Here is a 19,382-nt window from a genome sequence, read left to right as displayed (position 1 = left end):
ATAAGAGAAATAAAACTTCTACACTAAGGGGCTCCCATACCTATGCCTCATGTTTAATAGAAAGAAGGAAGAAATACATGGTGTAAAAATCAATTATACAAAATAAACACAAAAATATATCATGGAGCTGTTGGCCTGTAACCCATATTTTATGTACAGCTGAGTCCCTTGAGTATTTATGTTATACTGTGGATTTATGCACAGTATTTTTTTTAGTAGAGCAGAGTCTGTCTAGTCTGGTAAAAATGGCATTTTTTTTACCCAACATATATAATATTTTCTTTCACAAGTTAATTAAAGACACAATTTATTTGAATCAACAGATCAAAACCAGAAATCATATTCAGAATGTTGTGTAATATTTATTGATATTCAGAATAATGACTATAGCAGTAGAGAAAAGAAAACACTTGCTGAAAATTGTCTTAGAAAAACAGAATCCTAGAACTGTAAAGTAGTTTGGGTTGGAAGAGACTGTAAGATCGAACAGTTCCAACCTTCTGCCATGGGCAGGAAGACTTCCCACTAGACCAGGTTGCTCAGAGCCCCATCCTGCCTGGCCTTGAACCCTGCCAGGGATGGGGCAGCCACACCAGCTGCTGCAGAGAAGATGAACCCTAAAAGCATAAAACAGGCAACATTCACAAAGAGATGTAACAAAATTACAGCAGATGGTATTGCATGTACAGATGGTATTTCATCCTCTGTGTTTCAGAAATACACCTGATATCCACTGTGGCCTGGGTGTAGTCTCACATCTCATGTTTGCTTTGAGATGATGTAGGAATGAGCTACCAAAGGGTAACTTTTCTGCTCATAACTTGGCATTTCCTCCTGTGCCAGATCTACCAATTAGATAACTACACAATGATCCAGGCCAGGGAACTCACGTACCTGAATTTCAATATTTCAATTTGCCTATAAGAATTCCAAAAAGTGAAGCTTTTTTTTTTTTTTCTTTCAGTCCAGTGGTTGGGTTTTCTGGTGCTGCAAAGCCCTTTTGCTGTACATGAGGTGCCTGGCCCAGGTATACTTAAATGCAATGCCAGCACAGGGGATCATGTGAGAACATGTTATCAGCAGCATGGAGATTGCTATTGGGCTTTTTGGCAGCATCTCTTATCAGATGAAATAAAAGCATTTTTAAGACTGAGATCTTAGGTTTGTTGTACTCAAAGCTCTGCATCCTCTGGAATGACTGGTCACATTCCCTTCCTGAACATTCGCTTTTTTCCCTTCTTTGTGACAGCTCTAGAAGAGTACAAAATGGTCCAGTGAACTGACACAAGAGAAATGTTTTTTTTCTTTTTGGTGGATTACTTTTCCACTGGAACAGCTTTTTAACTAATACTCTGCTAACTCACACATAGGTCACTTGGTTGTTAGGTCCAAGCAAGTGGCACGGCAGGGAGCACATGAAAGAACCACTCCAAGATTAGAACAACCCCATCTGAGGGTTGCAAGTGTAATTTTATGACATTAGATGTAACTTCAAACTACGCTAGAATAATCAAACTCTCTTTCAACTCACAGTGAATAAGTACATGTCCTTTAATTTCAGCCTTATGTAGTCACTTCCTGCCAATTTAGACAAACATCTTACTTAAATTATTTCTTCTAGATAATGTTGAAATAGTAGAACACATTCAAATAAATCCCTGATGATTCTACCACCCATCTTTAGGTTTATATTGGAGTAATTGTTCTTAAATATGAGAGCTGTTAACACTGAGAATTCCTGATTTCTTTTCTTTACAGCAGCAACTGGAAACTCATCAAAACTCCAGTCAAGGCTAGATGCTGCATGAGTAGGCAGTTTATGGAGTTTACCTTGAAGATAAGATTGAATAAAACAGCAGATTATATGGTCCCTTAAGACTGCAATCTTTCAAGTCTTTCCTTCTTCTCAAAACATGGTTGCAAAAGCTGTGAATCTTCATTACAGGAGGTAGAGAGACTACAAAACCATTTACTGATCTACAAGAAGATGAAAATAACATGTTTTGTGGAAGAAAAGTTTTCAGTGGAAGAATTCTTCTGCAGAAGAGCCTTCAGTCTACCAGGAATAATGTCTTTATAAAGAGAAAGGTTTTAACTAGTATTAAAAAATCAGTTATATTCTAATCCCCAAACTGGATTATGCTAATTTGTCACATTGGTTTTCCCAGGTAAGTCCTCATATACATATGTATTGGTTGCTGAGGAGTGGTAATTCACTACTGAAAGCAGAAAGGAACATCTTAAAGTACTTGCTTAACCTGATATTACCTTAAGTTCAAAAGTAATTTAACCTGTCAGGTTTGCTTGGCTTTGAAAACACAATCTTCATATGAAAATGGTTTAAGAGATGCTGATTTTCAGATAGCAGCTGCTCAGCTGAGTAATTTAGCATGTTCTGTGGTGTCTACAAGGCTGTTTAAGACAAAATCAAACCAAGAAGTTGAAGTCTCTGCTAAGGAGGAAGATTTAAACTTACCCATTTGTTATCTGAAATAGAATAAATTATCCATACAGTCATAGCTACAGCGGAGAGATGAAGCAGGAAAGTCTCGTGTATGGCCTCTCAGCAGTTTGGTCTTACACAAAATCCCAGCTCCCAAACGCCTGGGCCATGGCTCTGCCCCGCTGGTGCTGGAGCTGCCTCAGCCTCATGAGTTCAGCATCCTGACTGCAGCCCCTCCTGCCCCCTCAGCCATTTGTGCGTCTAGCTTAATCATCTCACAGCCTGTATCTGGGAGCAAAGAACATCAACAGGGTTTCTTTGAAGTCTGAGCATTTGTTGAAAAGAAAAGCAAGGTAGGAAAGGCCATGCAGAGCTATCCTCGCAGAGACAGCACTTCAGGAGCACCCTGGAGTGAAGCGTTCTGCAGGCTGAGAGAAGCTGGAAGGAACAGCTCATACTCCATGGTGTTTTAGGGGAGCATAGCTGTGGATTCATGGTGGTGTAGCTGGAACTGTAATAAAGCATCCGAGGCAGATGGAATTTATTGCATAAAATGACTGTAGTTTTTCTCTGGCCATGCAGGAAGCCTGGGTAATTGGTGCAGACTAGACTCCTCACCTTAAGGCAGCTATATTTAGGTAAGATAAATCCCATCTGCAGTTTCTCACTTCCTCCAGGGAGCTGAAGGAGCTTGCTAAGCTGGAGGTAAACTCAGCCCTTTTGAAGTGAGAAGAAAAGCTGCTGAGTCCATGAGCTTCAACTAAATAAAACAAACACAATTATTCAATGACTACTCCAGTCTGCACTGCATAGCAACTAAATCATAGTTATATGTGTAAAATAGCTAACTACTATGTAGCTAGTAAGTAAAACAAGCTCAGCCACAACTAGAGAAAAATTATCGTATTACTGTCTGCTTCTTAGCTTAACTTTAATATTCATATTCTTGCCTTATAGGGATATATTTTAAGCTTTGCTATCACTCTGAGAGCTTTCCCAGTGACTAGAAGTAATTGTGAGCTTCATGAAAAATATGTATTTATAAACAAAGTATTAATTTTAATACTCTTTTGTGAATACCTGAATAATTATCCTGAATGGACTAGAAACTGCCAGAAGGCAGGGCCAATCTTGCTCTAAGAAATGGCTTTGTTGCAGCACGAGTATTGAACAGGCCCAGGTTTTGGGTATAATCACTTGTTCAACCATATTGTGTGCCTCTGTGGGCATTCAATAAAAAAAACCCTGAAACTGATGCCCAGTGTCCTCTCAGTGGAAGCAATAAAGACATCATGGAAAACTCTTGCAGAAACTTTAAGTGTAGATCATATCCTAGCTTAGAGCACACTATGTTGTTTTACATAATCAGAAAATAAAGGTTCAAATATTTTTTCGTTGTGAAAAAGTGCTGCAGGGAAGAGAAAATGAACGCCATGAACAGAGCAAATTGTTACTCATATAGTCATTGCTCTTCATATTATGCAATTGCTTGTAAAATGCTTCTGCCAAAATTAGATATTTCCTATATAGTGCAGTGAACTGTGTCTCCTTATTTAGAGCTTGACTGATTTTTCCCATCCACCCTATAATATTGAGATACTGCTTGGCTTTCTTTTTTGTTTAGTCCTCATTCAGCAAAGCATTAAAGCAGGCATCACAATCAACTTCATATCAGGATGTAGATGGTGCCATTTGTCTAAATTTCAGTGGACTGAGGTTGAATTTCCCCTTTCCAAGCAATGGGAGCACAGAGAGTAAGGTACCATTATTACTTGGTGGCACAGGCTGAACCATACTGCATTGCCAGCTGCGTTGAAAGAGATTATGACAAAAAGGAAATCTGTATAAATGTTCTTGCTAATGCCTGTCATTGTCACCCTCATTTTCTTCAAAGGGAGGCAGTGTTCTGTCGTATGAACCACTGCCGCAGCTCACCTGGCAGGTCTGACTGCGGGGCTGCTATCACCCCTATTGGCTGCAGCATGGCCTGGGAGCACTGAGTCAAACCTTTCCTTTCTACGTGTTCCTGCAGTTGACTGCGACTCCACAAATGCAGGTATTGCTACTGCCCAACATGTCTAGATTGCCAGGTTTTGGTATACAGACAAAAGTTTATCTACAACAGTTTTATGCATAAATGATTTGTCCTAAAAGTTCCACCTTAAATTTCTGCCTTTTCGAAGTGCAGTGCTTGGTCTTTAGTCATTCAGCACAGATAACAAGCAAGGATAGCACTCGTGATCATAACATGCAAAACACTCACTCTTAGTGTTTCTTGTGGATGATCCCATTCTTCAAACAGCACCCCCCAGATTTGTGGGTATCTTAGCTTTCAGCTACATTCCAAACCTCAGGCTGTTGGTAAACTTTCATCTCTGTTCTTATCAACATTTACTACTGAGCGGCTTGAAGAAATAGATATCACAATCAAAGGGTGGTGCTTCTCCCTAGATATTGATCAAAGGCATTTATTGACAGACCAATTTGTAGTAACATATGGAAAACGAACCTATTTACACCAGAGACAAGGCAATTCCAAGATACAGACATATAAACTGCAATGTTGCCTGCTAGAACTTACTTTTTTGTTTTCTGCTATAACACTTTTGTGTTCTGCTTTACAAACTGTGCCTGGTGAAATACACCCTGTTATCAAATTCCAATAACATTGTAATACTAGGAAACATGTACAAAAATTAAATAATGTGAAAAGCAGTTGAGATTTGTATTTAAAAGCAAACATTCGTATTATACATGAAGATATACCTATTGAGCTATAAAGTTAATAAATTTCCTTTTATTTCCTACTGCTAGTGTATTAACTTCAATTGAAGCAAAGTTTTCTTTGACATTCTGTATAAATCTCTTGAAAAATGAGTTTTTCCATTGATGTTGGCTGATAGCTACTAATTTTAGAAATTAATTACTTGGTATACCCTCATAAAAAACTAAATCGAGATGGTGTTAGACCCAAGGAAACAATTAATTCAAGGAAAAATATTTTTCAGATTTGTTTCAATCGCATCAAATTCAAAGCTGGAAAACATGATTAAACTTAAAAGATATACACTCATTAAGGTGCTCAACAAAGATTAAGGCTATCACACATCTTTAACTCTGTGGTAATTATATTAATATAATTAAAGCGGTTCATATTTATAATTAATTTTAAAAAGAAGATGAGATTCTCCAATCCTATGTTTTCACTACTTGTGGTATCAGGGAAGGGCAGAGTTAAAGTTAGGTGCCAGACTGGCCTAATCTTAATATGTTTGGATTACCATTATGTGTAACCAGACTCAAAGAAAACACTGACACCGATACTAAATTTCATGTAGGACCAACCAGTTTTAAACAAATTATGTCTAAATTGAGAAAATGTCTTCACCAGGAGACTTAAAAAGACTGACCCTGTGCTCCAAAATTGTTCTGTAAGTAGAGGGTGGATTTGCTGGGTAATCCACTGTGCTTTGTGCTCACAGTAACCGAGCCCTTGGTGACAGAGGGACAGGTGACAGCTCTGCAGTGGAGCAGCATCAGCCTGCCTGGCCTGGCTGAGCTGCTGCCCAGGGACACACAGGGAATGGGGAGCTGGGCACCACCAAAGTGCCTCTGCCTGCTTCGGGGGCTCTAGGCTGGCCTGTGAGCAGGTACTCCTTTGTCTAGAGGTCATACGTTCTACACAGAGGAACTGAAAAGATGCAGGGGAAAGGGAGCATTCCCATCAACCCCTCATGCAGGGCAGCCTCCAGGACTCCTCTGCCTCCCGTCCTTCCCTGTGTCCTTTGGCTTAAGGCCCCATATGAATTCAGCATGGCTGTTGGTGTGAAGTGCAGTTCAGCAACATTAAACTAGGCCAGAATGGCATGGGAAACACCTTCTGCAAGGCAAAGCTTTCTGAGCCTATGTAAAAAAAAGCCTCTGGCTGCCTATGTAAAAAAAAAAATTTGCCTCATACCTACCCAGCATGCTGCAATATGAGGGTTTTGCAGCCATTCAAACACCTAAAAGAAAAGCAGTTCTTTAATACCAGTATTTATAAATTATTTTAACTGAGTCTGTTGGCATTATTGCACGCTGCTGGCTCTTTCCCAAATGTCAGGGACTGTTTGTCCCTTTGGCAAAATGTATAGCAGAGAGAATAACTTCCTCCCCAGCCAGCTCCCACAAAACCCTACTGAAGTGATGTCCAGCCTCCCCGTGCTCTCGTTGCATTATACTCTGTATCTCATCTTGTGTCTTTCTGGCTTAATGCTTTTATTTTGCACTTCCATTTAAAATGCAACGCACTTTCAAACAGCATTTCCTTACAGCCCAACTAGTTTTAAAACTTGACAGAAGTTGCGATCGTACTCCATTCTGCCAAAGACTAAAAGCAGTATAAGAATGAAATTAAAGCTGTGGATAAAGAGGGAGCTTACAAGGCAATATAAAGTGAAAAAAAAAAAGGATAGATGAACACAAGATAAAATCTCTTTCTAACTCCTTACCAGTTGGCAGTTTTTACAGTAATTACAGTGCTACAGAAATTCCTGATTTAAACTTTTCACCGAAGATTAAAACCCCAGTTTGCACTGACTTATGAAAATAATTTCAGTTGTTATTAGCAGACTTTAATTGCACCAATATGCTTTTCACTGCTTAAAAAGGCCTTTGTTCTTCACAAATAGTGATACAAAGGTAACAGCAATACTTCAGGGGCTTTTATTGCTTGGATGCAAAATAGGAGTCCTTAAGCTTTAAAAATCTCTTCTCTCAGAGATACCATCTTTTGCCTGGAGGTAAAGGAATTAGGGGATATTTACATGATTTAAGGCTAATTTTATAGCATATTATGTTCCCTCTCTGCCATGGAATCAAATACTAGAGGATTTGATTTTCAAAAAATGTAAATATGGGTAAAATGTAATAAAACTATTGTTTGTATGGGAAACCTCCATGCTAATCTGCAATAAATAGGCAATATTGGAATTGTGTAACTTGGTGGTCAGCAACAGGAAAAACAACAATAGCTGTGGGAAGACAAGTACACATGATAATGAATTTGTAATTCATACTAGATACTTGGAACAAAGTCAGAAATTACATTTAACTTTGAAACTTTATTGTTTAGGTGAAAGAGAAAAATAAAAGAGTCATAAAAACATTTAATAGATATTAACAAGACATTAGTAAAACCTCATAAATATAGCAGTTTAATCAAAACCACCAAACTCATAATTTCTAAAGATAGTTACCAAATCAAGCATTTCACCTATGAATTCCAAGAATACTCAACAATATTTGGTGATGGAAAATGCTCAGTCAGTACAGAGTTGAACAGTTGCTGCTTTTCTCTGAAGATAATGTTTATCTTGAGGCAATTGTGGAGAAAGACCAGGCTGCCAATGCATGGAACTGCTGGGAGATGTGGACAGGGAAACGAGGCAATCTACTAAAAAAGAGAAAAAAAAAAAATCACAGATCTTTGAGAATAAAACCCTGTGATAAATGTTTGGACCAGTTAGAGAGAGAGATGTGTTGAGAGAACTATTGAACAAGGAACTGTGGGAGGTCTAAGAAGAGCCAAATGCAGTGAATGGAGTGAAATCCCAGTGACCTGAGTGGGCAGAGTATGTGGTTAGGATGATGGAAGACAGACCAGCGAGGCTTATTTTGGACAGCCATCATTAGGAGTTTCAATCCTCAGGCCAATGAAGAACGTGGAAAGATAATATTGAGTAAGACCTAATTGCTCGTAATATGAATCACCATCAAAGGCAGAAATATGCATTTGGCTACATGAGGTAGAAGAAAATCCACCAAAGACATTCTTGGGTCTACAGAGCTGAGGGATAATAGCACACAGATTCTAGGATATTTCATGTGATTTCTCCCATCTTTAGCTTTGGAATGAATTCACAGAGAAATTATTGCCTTCACTCTTGCTGGAACTTCTCAAAGAACTTTCTTAAAGAAAGTTTTAAGGAAGACAGTAATAAAATGGCTGGTGGTTGTCTATTCAGAGCCATGAACTCTTCCATGAGTGCTTAGGAATGATGCAGGAAGGGGATTTCATTGTAGAGACAGAGAGGGGTCATTTTTGACAAACAAAATATGAAACATCTACAACAGTATAAATAGCAAAAGGATGCCAGAGCTTTCAAATTGCATTATAACTGTTACCAATATTCTGGATAAGAAGGATCACATAAGTGACCATGTACCTCAACAGGGAAAACTCAGATCCTTCAAAACTTCACTATTAGTAGTAGGGTCTTCCCTATTTTTTTTTTTTAATACAGTGGGACAGACCACATTTGCAGAGGAATTCATATGAGTGAGGATTTCTAAGAACTAAGACTGGTCTGAGAATCTTGACAAAAGACAGAGATATGTCTTATTTGTCCTTAGTTGAAATAGTCATTGAAATGAATGGAGAATTAATAAAGAAACTGCCAAGGCCTGATGGAATTGTCTAAAACATGACTGCCCTTGTATTAATTTTCTCAGAATTTCATCACAAGCAGATATTCTTCAAATAGTTAGAAGCTGAAAAATTAAATGACATCTTGCAACATGGAGCAGTTTCTTGGTTTAAGTTTAGATTTGTCTGCCCAGAAATGAGGCTCCCTACATATGGTTGTCCTCTATTAATTCCAACCAATCTCCAATTTCTGCCAGGTACTTCCATGATTAAGTAAAGGATTTAGTAACTTCAGTGACAGAAAATGTTAAAAAGTAATATTTTATTGCAAAAAACAGTTGTACCCACTTTGTCCAATGAGACTAGTGCATGACCAATAGTGCCACCAGCATCTAAATGAGCAAGTTTGCATCAGAGTAGTTTGTGGGTCAGATTTTAAATAAACCTCAAATATGCAAGCTATAAAAACCTGTGCCAAAGCAGCTCTTACTTTTTGCTTTAAAATTGTTGTACTTAATATTAGTGCTTTCAAGCCACAGGCAGTAAACCTTTAACAAAATATACTTCACTTTCTGAGTGATCAGATTTCCAGGCAAAATATAAAGTTGACACTATTCATACGAAATTTCTAGGCTGAGGTTGAAACAGGAACAGAACTTGTTACATATACTCCTTTTCTTTAGTGAAACTTCACTAGCACATATGATTTTCTATGAACACTACCCTTACAATCCTGTAATCTGTGCTTGCTGTTGAACAAAATATCCTTCCACATTTTTCTACTTTGGGCTTCTACAATAACTTTTTTGTAAAATATAGACTACACTTGAAAATGCAAGTGTCTTGTGTCTCCAAAGAACAGCTGACATTTCTCTGCAAGGAAAAGCATTTTAAGAACCTTAGAATTCCTTCTACCTTTGTGGTAAGTGACGTGAGTAAAATATTTTTGCATATTGAATGTTGATTTTTTACAAAAATCTTTACATGGTATTTGACTTTGTCTTAACATTTCAAACTGGGATATGTCTTAAAGTCTTCAAAGTGTCACTAAGCATTGCTGTAAGGGACTTGTCAACTAAAAAGCAGATTTCTCCTCTCCCACTGCTGAGCAAAATGTGCCGTTTTCAGAACTAACACAAGAGGGGGCGTTTAGATGATTTTGTGTCTGTTCTTTAAGTGCTGCTCTATAAGCTCTGTGTAAAACACTGGGCATGAGCCATGTATTTCTGGTTTTTGACTTTCATTCTCACTGAGTTCCTACCAGTGATATCTCATAACTTCTCAGCTAAATGACACTGTTTTTGCTTTGGTGCATGATCCTCTAGTTAATTTCCTCTACAAGAAAGCTGATACAAGGCAATGTATATTTAATTTTACTTCACACCCACACTCACACTACAGACACGTGCACCAGATCTTCATGAACTGTGAGAAAAGGCTCCTAATTTCACAGGCCACAAATGAGCTCAAACTAGCAGTTAAATCATTCCACACCCCATTTACAGTCACTGATCAATTTTTCCTGTCTACCCCAGCTACTTCCCTTCTGTCACCCACAAGCCACACGCTCCCACCTCAGCTCAGCGCCACCACCATACAGCCTTGTACTTTAAACAACATTTATGGGTTGTAGTTCCTACATTACAATGATTACTCCATGATTGGTGTGGCTTTCGTGAATTACACTTTAAGCAATTCTCCATGTGGTTTTCTGTTGGGATGTTGAAGAAAGTGAGATACAGTTTATCTCACTATTAATATTAGAATAATATTAATGAAAATGTCTCAATAGCTGATCTATGATTAAGTCATTTTTTTCTACATTTGGTATTTTTTTATGAGGAAGTTGCAGAATTGGAACTTGCCAAAGTGCTTTGGTGTGTTACACTTATGGGTGGAGTTATGGCTGCTGTGGCCAGGGTGTGAGTGGGAATATATGGGCTGTAGGAGAGGTAACAGAATCCAAGGAGAGGGTACAATTCATAGAGTATGGCTGGAGAGAACAGAACTATCTCTTGTCCTTTTATGGGATGTAAACTCCAGTCATGGGGCTAAATTTTACTCAAGGGGTTTTACTGTGTTTGGATTTTCTTGAGTGAGAAAATTTGATTATTTTGAAAGTGATGCAGCTCTGCTGACAGTTACTCACCACACGACTGCTGTCAGTGTTGAGCTGTTCCCTAAGTCAGTGCCTTTGGAATTCTCTCCATTACCAGGTGTTCTTGAAAATGCCTCCAGGTCTGCTTTCTTTCATTCTCCCTATAATTTTGAAATTATAAGGAATATCTGCATTTTCAAACAATGAGATATTGCTATTGTTTGTTGCAAGCCAGGCCATGGCCCTGGCTCACTGTGAGATACAGGACAAGAGAGGATTGTGCACTGACCTGCAGTTGGGTAGTTTGCTATTTTGTGGAACTCTTAAATTTAAAGTGACCTTACTTAACAAAAGTATTTGGTTATTGGGTAGCAGAAAGCACAGCCTGCACAAAAAACCCAGGTCTCCTCAGAAGTGGGGGTGGAAAAGATACGCTTGTGTGTACTGTGCAAGAAATTCCTGCTCATGACCAATTTGGTTTGGCTTTCTGCACTGGTTTGTTCCAAACTTTGGCTGAGCACAGTGCTGAGAAGTGCACACTCACTGTTGCTGTCTTCCACACCTTCAGGTACCCTTCAGATGCACACAGAGGGGACCAGGATTGTTCAAGAGCAGCCACAGATATCAAGATGAGACTAGTAAAGAAATTGGCAGTATGAATATTTGTAAGGGACTGGTCAGGCATGAAAATGAAAAAGATGAGTAATGAACAGGTGAACAGACTGCACTGAGGAACCTCACTTCAAAATTAGTCAATTATTGCAATGGAATGTAGAGATTAATCATGCATGCACTGGGTTTTTATTTAGTAGAACAAAAACAGGTCAAGGAAGCAGCCTCAGGGTGCTAGAATTTTGCTCTAAAGTCTACAATGGTATACCATGGTAGCTATTGTAGTTTTTCCTTTGAAATATTTACATCTTTTGTGTTACAATCAGGACTCTGGACCTGATTCACTTCACTTGCTACTATGCAACATCAGTTTTTCTAAAATTATTTTAAAAAATAGAAATGTCCTGTTTCCCTTCATAATGGATAAACTGTGATGCAGTGAGATGCATGGATATCTCTTTACACATTAAAGTCTCTTCAATGAATAAAATAAGTTTTTAAAGTAATGATTTTTAGAGCCAAAGAAATCAGAATATGCAAATTATTCAGAAAATTACTCTGAAATTCTTTATTTCTCCATGTATAATTTACAATGTAACTTGGAGAGGAGCGCCTCTAATTGGCAATTGTCTGATTCCCCTCATCAAATACAACATTTGGCTGACACATGGAGGTCAGAATATTCTGAAATATTTTCCCCCAAATAAAGACTCTCTGAAACAAAAACCTGAGGCCTTGTAGTACGCCTAAATACTTTAGTTTTCAGGTAAACTGATGGTTTCTTATACTATTCTACCCCCTTTAACCACTTGTACACTTACCTTGAAAATTCAGGTTTTCAACTCATAGCTGTACTTAGGAAGTCTGTCAAATACAGCACCTCCTTAAAAAATGATGGATTTTGTCAGCAGCTTCTCTGTGCACTTGATAACTGTTTCTACTTCTGAATTACTTCCTCTGATCTATGGTAGCTTGAGGTCCTGACATTTCATCCCCTCTTTGCCTTGAGCTTTTTGGGTGAAAAGGAATGATTAAATTGCTGTCCAACATGTTTTCAAAGTCACTACAATTTGTCTTTAGATTGTTTTTAAGAGCTAAGGGAGTGTCACCCAAGAAGGGTGCTTCACTAGTAGTGACAGTGGGCATGAGCAGTAACAGCCAAACAACCTTTTCAGTACAATAGGGAAATTTTAACAAGGGTCACCTGAGATCCTTCCTTTGCTCCTTTTCCAAAGCTCTCTGTGTTAAGCATTTTGCCTAAACATGTGTTTTCTCTTGGGTAAAGGCACAGCTTTTTCTAAAGGGTAAGGCTCCAGTAAAGCCTGGAATGACCTGAAATGATGACATGACGCTTCAGAGCGAGACAGTTCTGAACAAAGCAGACACTTGAGGAAACAGCATGTGCTGTGAATCTTTGGGCTGGTAAGTACAACAACAAACACTGCAGGCAAAGCTGGTAGAAAAGGGAAATAAATTAATCTGTCCTCAGCCCAGCCTGGAGGTGTCTCAGCTGTGGAGCTCTGCAGTCACAGCCCCTCTGTGGCAGCTGATGGTGAAGTTGCCACACTGAAGGGACTGCAGCTGTGCTGGGACAGTTACCAGACTGCATGCTCCCTACAGGAGCTCTTCTAGTCTGTAAAACGTCTCTGCTTGTATTTCATATGGTCAGATTCTGAGTGGGGTATATTTCTTAATCATGATTTTTTTTCCCCCTCAAGTTCACAGCCAGCAAATTCCTCATTCACATTGACATGAAACATGCCTTCCAGTGGTGGATATTCATTCAGATCAACCTATAGGAATGTGGTCTTCAGCTGGAAAAAACACACTTAAATTTCTTTGACATACTCTGAAAAATTATTTTCCTTTAATTGCATAAAATTTTCTCCTCTAACAGCTAAATAGCAGAGGAAGCTTTGGGCTGTGGAGGTGCTGTTGGAACCAAGTGTAATGTTTGGACAATTTATTCTGCTTATAGAGTAATAGACACAGTTCAATCAGCTCTTTGCCTCATTAACCTTCCTTTGACAAAATTTACTTGACATACTCTGCTTAGTCTTGTGCTTTGCCCCTCTTCTAAACTTTTATTTCAGACTCATCACAGGTTTTATGGGTGTGGGACATTAAAGCAAGCACATTTACAGTGTCATCCTCCCATTGAGACCCTGCTGGCCTTAGTTTTTATACGTCCAGTCTTAACTTCCTCTGAGTGTCTCATAAGGCTGATAGTAGATTCTTTTGAAACTCTTATTTTACAGAGGAGAAGCAGGCTAGATCATCTATGAATCCTATCTCTACTTCGAAATATATCTTCGCTTGAAAGTCTGTGCACTTCTGGACATTTTCCCAAGAATGTTTTTGATTTATTCATGAGTGTTGTGCATTACAGACAAGTACACAATGTCAGTAAGCAAATTTTCCAATTAAGTCCATGGAATTGTTTGGTGTGTAGGAAATTATAACCAAGTTTTATGTTAGTTTGCTTGCCAGGGTCAATGTGGTGAAGATGGACACTTTTCTTCTGTGTACTATATCTATGTAATCCTGAGTTCTATCAGCTATGACAGAATGGTATTGTGAACCACAATTAATTTCCTTTACAATAGTGTGGATAACTTCACGGCTCATTAGACTGATGATTTCATTCTGAATTGTTGGACTTGTGTAATCTTGTTTTCTCTTCAGCTAGCTTCCCAGGGTCTCATTGTCATTGCTGTGAAGCTTCAGTAATTCAATAAAATTCTCCTCATCAATCTGATGGCCATGAATTACCAAGCCTTTTCTACTCCAGTAATGTACAGCGAGTATTATTTTGTACAGTGAAAAAAACTGATTTCCCAGCTAACATTTTAGCTTTCTTTATCCTTCAGACCTGCTGGAAATTGTGGTATTTGATATTCCAATCAAACAGAAATTATTTGGTGACAATTTAAACAAACTTTGGCTAGGAATCATAGACATATGGTGGAACTTTGTCGCAGAAGTGAATTTCTCTTCCTGCCCTCCACCACTACTGGCTCCATTCCTTCTGCTGCTGCTTTAGGTAAAGCGCAGTGTCGAGTGGCACAGCTGTGACATCAGAGTAAGTGCTCACTGCTCAGCTAACCCCTTAAGGATGGCGAATTTGTGATATCACAGCAAAGGACTTAAACAGTTATGGAGATGTACAAATCACTGAGGAATAAATAGGTATTTTATTAATAGTTTTGTAAGATAATGATTACAGCCATTTTGGAAATCAGAAGTTTGAAGATTTTTTGCTTGCCTAAGTCTGCCAAGATACAATATCACAACATTATTCTGGAGCTGTAGCAGAATACAATACTTTCATGAATGACATTAAAGTGGTTTGCATTCAGAGGTTTCCATCTACAAGAAAACAGCATGAAAAATAAAGGGAAGGGTGGGAAAAAGGGAGAACCAGAAGAGACAATTTTCAAAATAAAGAATGGAAATCACATATATACTGTGGTTCACTGCTGTCAAACATTCAGCTAAGAGGATGTGTGAGTTTTTATTTCGCAGATCTCATCAGAACATCTGAACTGCAGTTGGTACATGGAGCCATAAGCCTGTCAGGCATAGTTCTGTTAGAAAAGGTAGGTCTGCTAATATGTGTAAATTTTAAATTAGAAGCTGAGAATAAGATTTGCCATAGCTCTTTCATTTGTGTCTCAGTTCTATGACTGGGCATTAATTTATGATTATCACAGAAACTTTTAACAAAGATAAATAAATCTGAGATTAAAAATACTCAGATATCGTAGTGAGGGGCTGCCTTACATGCTAGGGGACAAGTCTAAAACCAACACCTCATTTCATTGTCATTTGTGAACAGCAGAATAAAATAAATGCTTAATTACAAAAATATTGATTTGATAATATTTGAACTAAAACATCTTCTTATATGATATCAATTGTACAAGATTATGAAGATAATTTCAATCTGGTATGTTTCATGTTCTGACAAAACTGTATCCTAACATCACCTGTCTTTCACTGTCATATTTAAATACTGGAGAGCTTCCAGGAGGAGCTGGTCAAAAAAGAAATAATGATTGAGAAGTAAGAAGGTTTTGGGCCACACACTCTAAGCTTTTATGTCATAGAGCAGATCCTGAAAATATGGTCTATAATGCATAAATAAGCAACACAATAGACACATGACCTCTAGAATATTTCAACATTGTGCTGTGTTGAGTAATTGTGACTAATTTCAAATTTATATACTAAACATATAAATATATTACTGTATTTTAACATTTAATGCATATTTTAAAACCTGACTACATTAATAATAATGTTTATTGAGAGTAAACATTCTATTTATAGAGTTTATTGGTAAATAAATTCTAAATATATAAAAAAATCCAACAAACCATAGAGTGTAAGTAGTATATTTAGGTGTAATTGTAGCATTTTTTTTATATATATCAGCTATGCTGCTATAGTTTAAATATTATTTTGAACCATATCCACTGTATACAGTGACAACAGCAACATGGCACCATCGAGTTTATTAGAGCACCTGAATTCTTCCAAACTCATTATCCCTGCCCAAAAACCATGAGTATACAGCCAATGGCTTTATCTTCACCAAGACACAAATGGACAGAACAGAGCTGACTGGGTTAATGGAGGCTGGTTAATGACAAGATAGCTGCACAACACCAATATCTGCTCAGTGCTGCTGTGATGTGGTCTATGACCACTAATTGTAATATTCTACATGAAGGTGTGTGCAAAATGCTCCCATGGAAGCTAAAAAGAGTTTGGGAGTTATAGCACGTCCTAAGGATGGCTGGCCAGAAGAATGTAAAAGGACTTTATCAATTACTTGTTTATTGCCCATTAAATTGCTGGTATTTTAAATGTAAATATCCAAAGAAATTCTTCCCCTTATGTTTCATTGTATGACAAATCCATCCCAGTCTTTTTCATGACAGGAAAGAGACTGAGATTTAGTGCAGATTTCTGAAGAAGGTTTATATGCCAAAATATAGTTAAAAATATATGGGTTTATTTGTATTAGATCTTTAGTAATTATTGAAGCTGTCTTACAAACATCATGCTCCAACACAGTACATTTTATTTAATGGAAATCCAAGTGTTTGAGGGCACAAGACTTTTCAAAGGGAAATACAAGTCACTTGTGTTTCCCCATAGAGAACTGTATTTAAGGCAATATTCAACACTAATTTCTGGGTGAGGTTTAAATGCTTTTGACTTATAAAGCTTGTAGTGCTTAGTTTGTGATAGCTTGGGAAGCTGCCTCCTTGTTGTCCGTGGATAGTCTCACTCAATTGCCTGCTACCGACAGGGAAGGCAAGAGTCACCTATTTCTGAGCACCTTAAATAACCATACAACAATCCAGCTGCTGCCTGCAGGCTGTTTTCAAAATCTTTTTGGCTGCTGCCGGTTCCTCTCCCAGTGCAGGCATGACAGCCATAAGTAATGATCTGTGCCCCAAGGGAAGCCCTCTGGGCTGTAGATTGACAACAGAGCTCCCTTCCCGTTAACTGTGGGAAGCAATGCTCTGGGGCATGGTGGGAAGCTTAGCAGGATGACCCTCAGGCTGGGCTTGATAGAGAAAAAATTGAACATGTTTATAGAAAATTTCTCCCCAACAAGGGAGAAATCATTGAAGTGCTTATTTGGGATTTGTACAAAACAGTTGACAGGATGAGAGGTGGTAAGAGACCTCTGGGTACTGCACAGAAATTATATGTGTCAGGAAGGCCTTTGTAACTGAGGTAAAGCACCTATCTTGGATCTTTTACGGATATGGGAACCAACTGAGAGATGCCATGAGATAGGTAACGTGATCAGTGTGACAAACAGGAACTTCTTATGTCGAGGACTATGAGGCAAAACTCTATGTGCTACAGTAAAAATAATCCAGATGGTACATAGGAACCTGGATGAGAAGGTATCAGTGTAGTTGTGTCTAAGAGGCAGCTAAAATGTGTAATGGTGGGTGGTTCCCCCTGGGGTGGCCTGAGCCACACCTGCCCTATCACTGACCTTGGACCAAACTCCAGCAAAATCCACCCCTCTACAGCTGTTAATAACAGAACTGAGACACAGACTATGGGCTCCAAGCTACACATGCACAGGCATTGCCTTAGTAGGTCTTCTGTAACTATTAAAACAAAATGTGATACAGTGGAGTGTTTCAGCAGAGACATCATTGCTGTTAGCCACAATTTATAATTCCCATAGCCCTACCAGAGGCATTTATACTGGCTTTTGGAAAATTTACATCCACCAGGGAACATGTAAACAGTACAAGTCAGCCTGAGCAGTAAGAGATAAAATTCCAAGGCTTGCATGATTAAAAGGTCTTTGATGTTCTGCATGAATAGAGTATATGTGGAGACCAAATACATACTCTCCAAATTTGATTCAATAAAACTGAAACTCTCTGCCTTGCCCTTGGCCTCAGAGTACACCCCACATTAAAACCATTCAATAAAATTTGATATGTTGCCAACTGTTGCCTGCCCGAAGATTAAACTACTTAAGTTTTCAATTACCTATGATATAATACAACAAAGACACACGAGTAATGTCCTTAACCCTCTGGCTAAGCAATCAAAAAATAAAAAGAGGCTATTTACACTGGAGAAAAATCTGAATAAAGAGATGGGCTTTGCACTGTGCCCTGAAGGTCCACAGAGAGGGACTTGGGCTACACATGCAGCTTTCTAGTATAACTATGTCACTTTGGGGGCTGATTTTAAACCTATATAACCCTTGATACTGATGCACTTCTAACAGCATGAAGATGCTCGATCTTATTAGATCAGGCCCTGGATCAATTTCAATGCGAGTGTAACTTGCTGATGAATGAACATGAAGGGGCATGTCTGCAGTGTATTCTGTTGCAGAGATATCTGGGCTAACTCTACCTTACAGAAGTCAGCAGTTGTAGCTTTGTTGGGATGGCATTGAGATGGCATTGAGCAATCCTGGGGGTAGTTGTAGTAGGTCAGCCACAGAACTGTGACAACGTGGCTCTGGTGCTTCGGGGCTTTAACATCTGCTTTAAACTATTGCTGCACTGTGCTCTATGGGCAAATCTGCCCACTCAGAATTGATTGGTGGATCTTTACTGTAGTTCTGACTTACAGAATACAGACTTAACCACAGGTTCCCACTGTTGGATCCCTGTAGATCTGATCCTTAAAGTAGCAAGAATGATTTTCTTTCTGTTTCTCCTTACTGACTCCAAGAGAAGGCTAGATGATTTGTTCAGCTGGAAAATTTCACATTGTAGATATATTATTTCAGACAAATCCTATCTTTGGTGGTTTGAGTGTAAGAGTAATAAAGTAAAAATTGGACCTTAATTTCAAAATAGCTACATATCAGTCACTAGGACAGCATCATTAAGTAAGCAGAGCTAATTAATCAGTGTTACCATTTCCACATGCAGAAGATGCAGCTCCAAATGTTGCAATATGGTCACGAAAACTCCAGAACTGGGAAGTCTGGTGAGAATTTGCTGTCTTCATCTGCAGTTAAAATGCAACTAAATCACTTGTTCTCAGCTATTCTCAAAAGGCTTGCAGCAGTGCATGAGAGAAAGTGTGTCTCAGGTGGTTGAGTCTCAGACCGTGTAAGGCTCTCAAAGTGAAAAGAGCATGGTAATTTGGCCTGTGAAGGGAAGCAGTAACTAATGCACCAGTGCAGTGTGTTTCCTCTGACCAGTCTGACTAAGGGAGAGGGTCACTGCATCTGCACCAGCTGGAGCTTCTGGGCAGTGACTTTCAGGAGCATAATATGTTTAGCAAGCAGCATGGTAATCTAATCAGTGAAT

The sequence above is a fragment of the Pyrgilauda ruficollis genome, unplaced genomic scaffold, assembly GCF_017590135.1.
Source record: "Pyrgilauda ruficollis isolate IOZ18807 unplaced genomic scaffold, ASM1759013v1 scaffold1, whole genome shotgun sequence".
Lineage (NCBI taxonomy): Eukaryota > Metazoa > Chordata > Aves > Passeriformes > Passeridae > Pyrgilauda > Pyrgilauda ruficollis.
Note: the sequence above shows the minus strand (reverse complement) of the source record.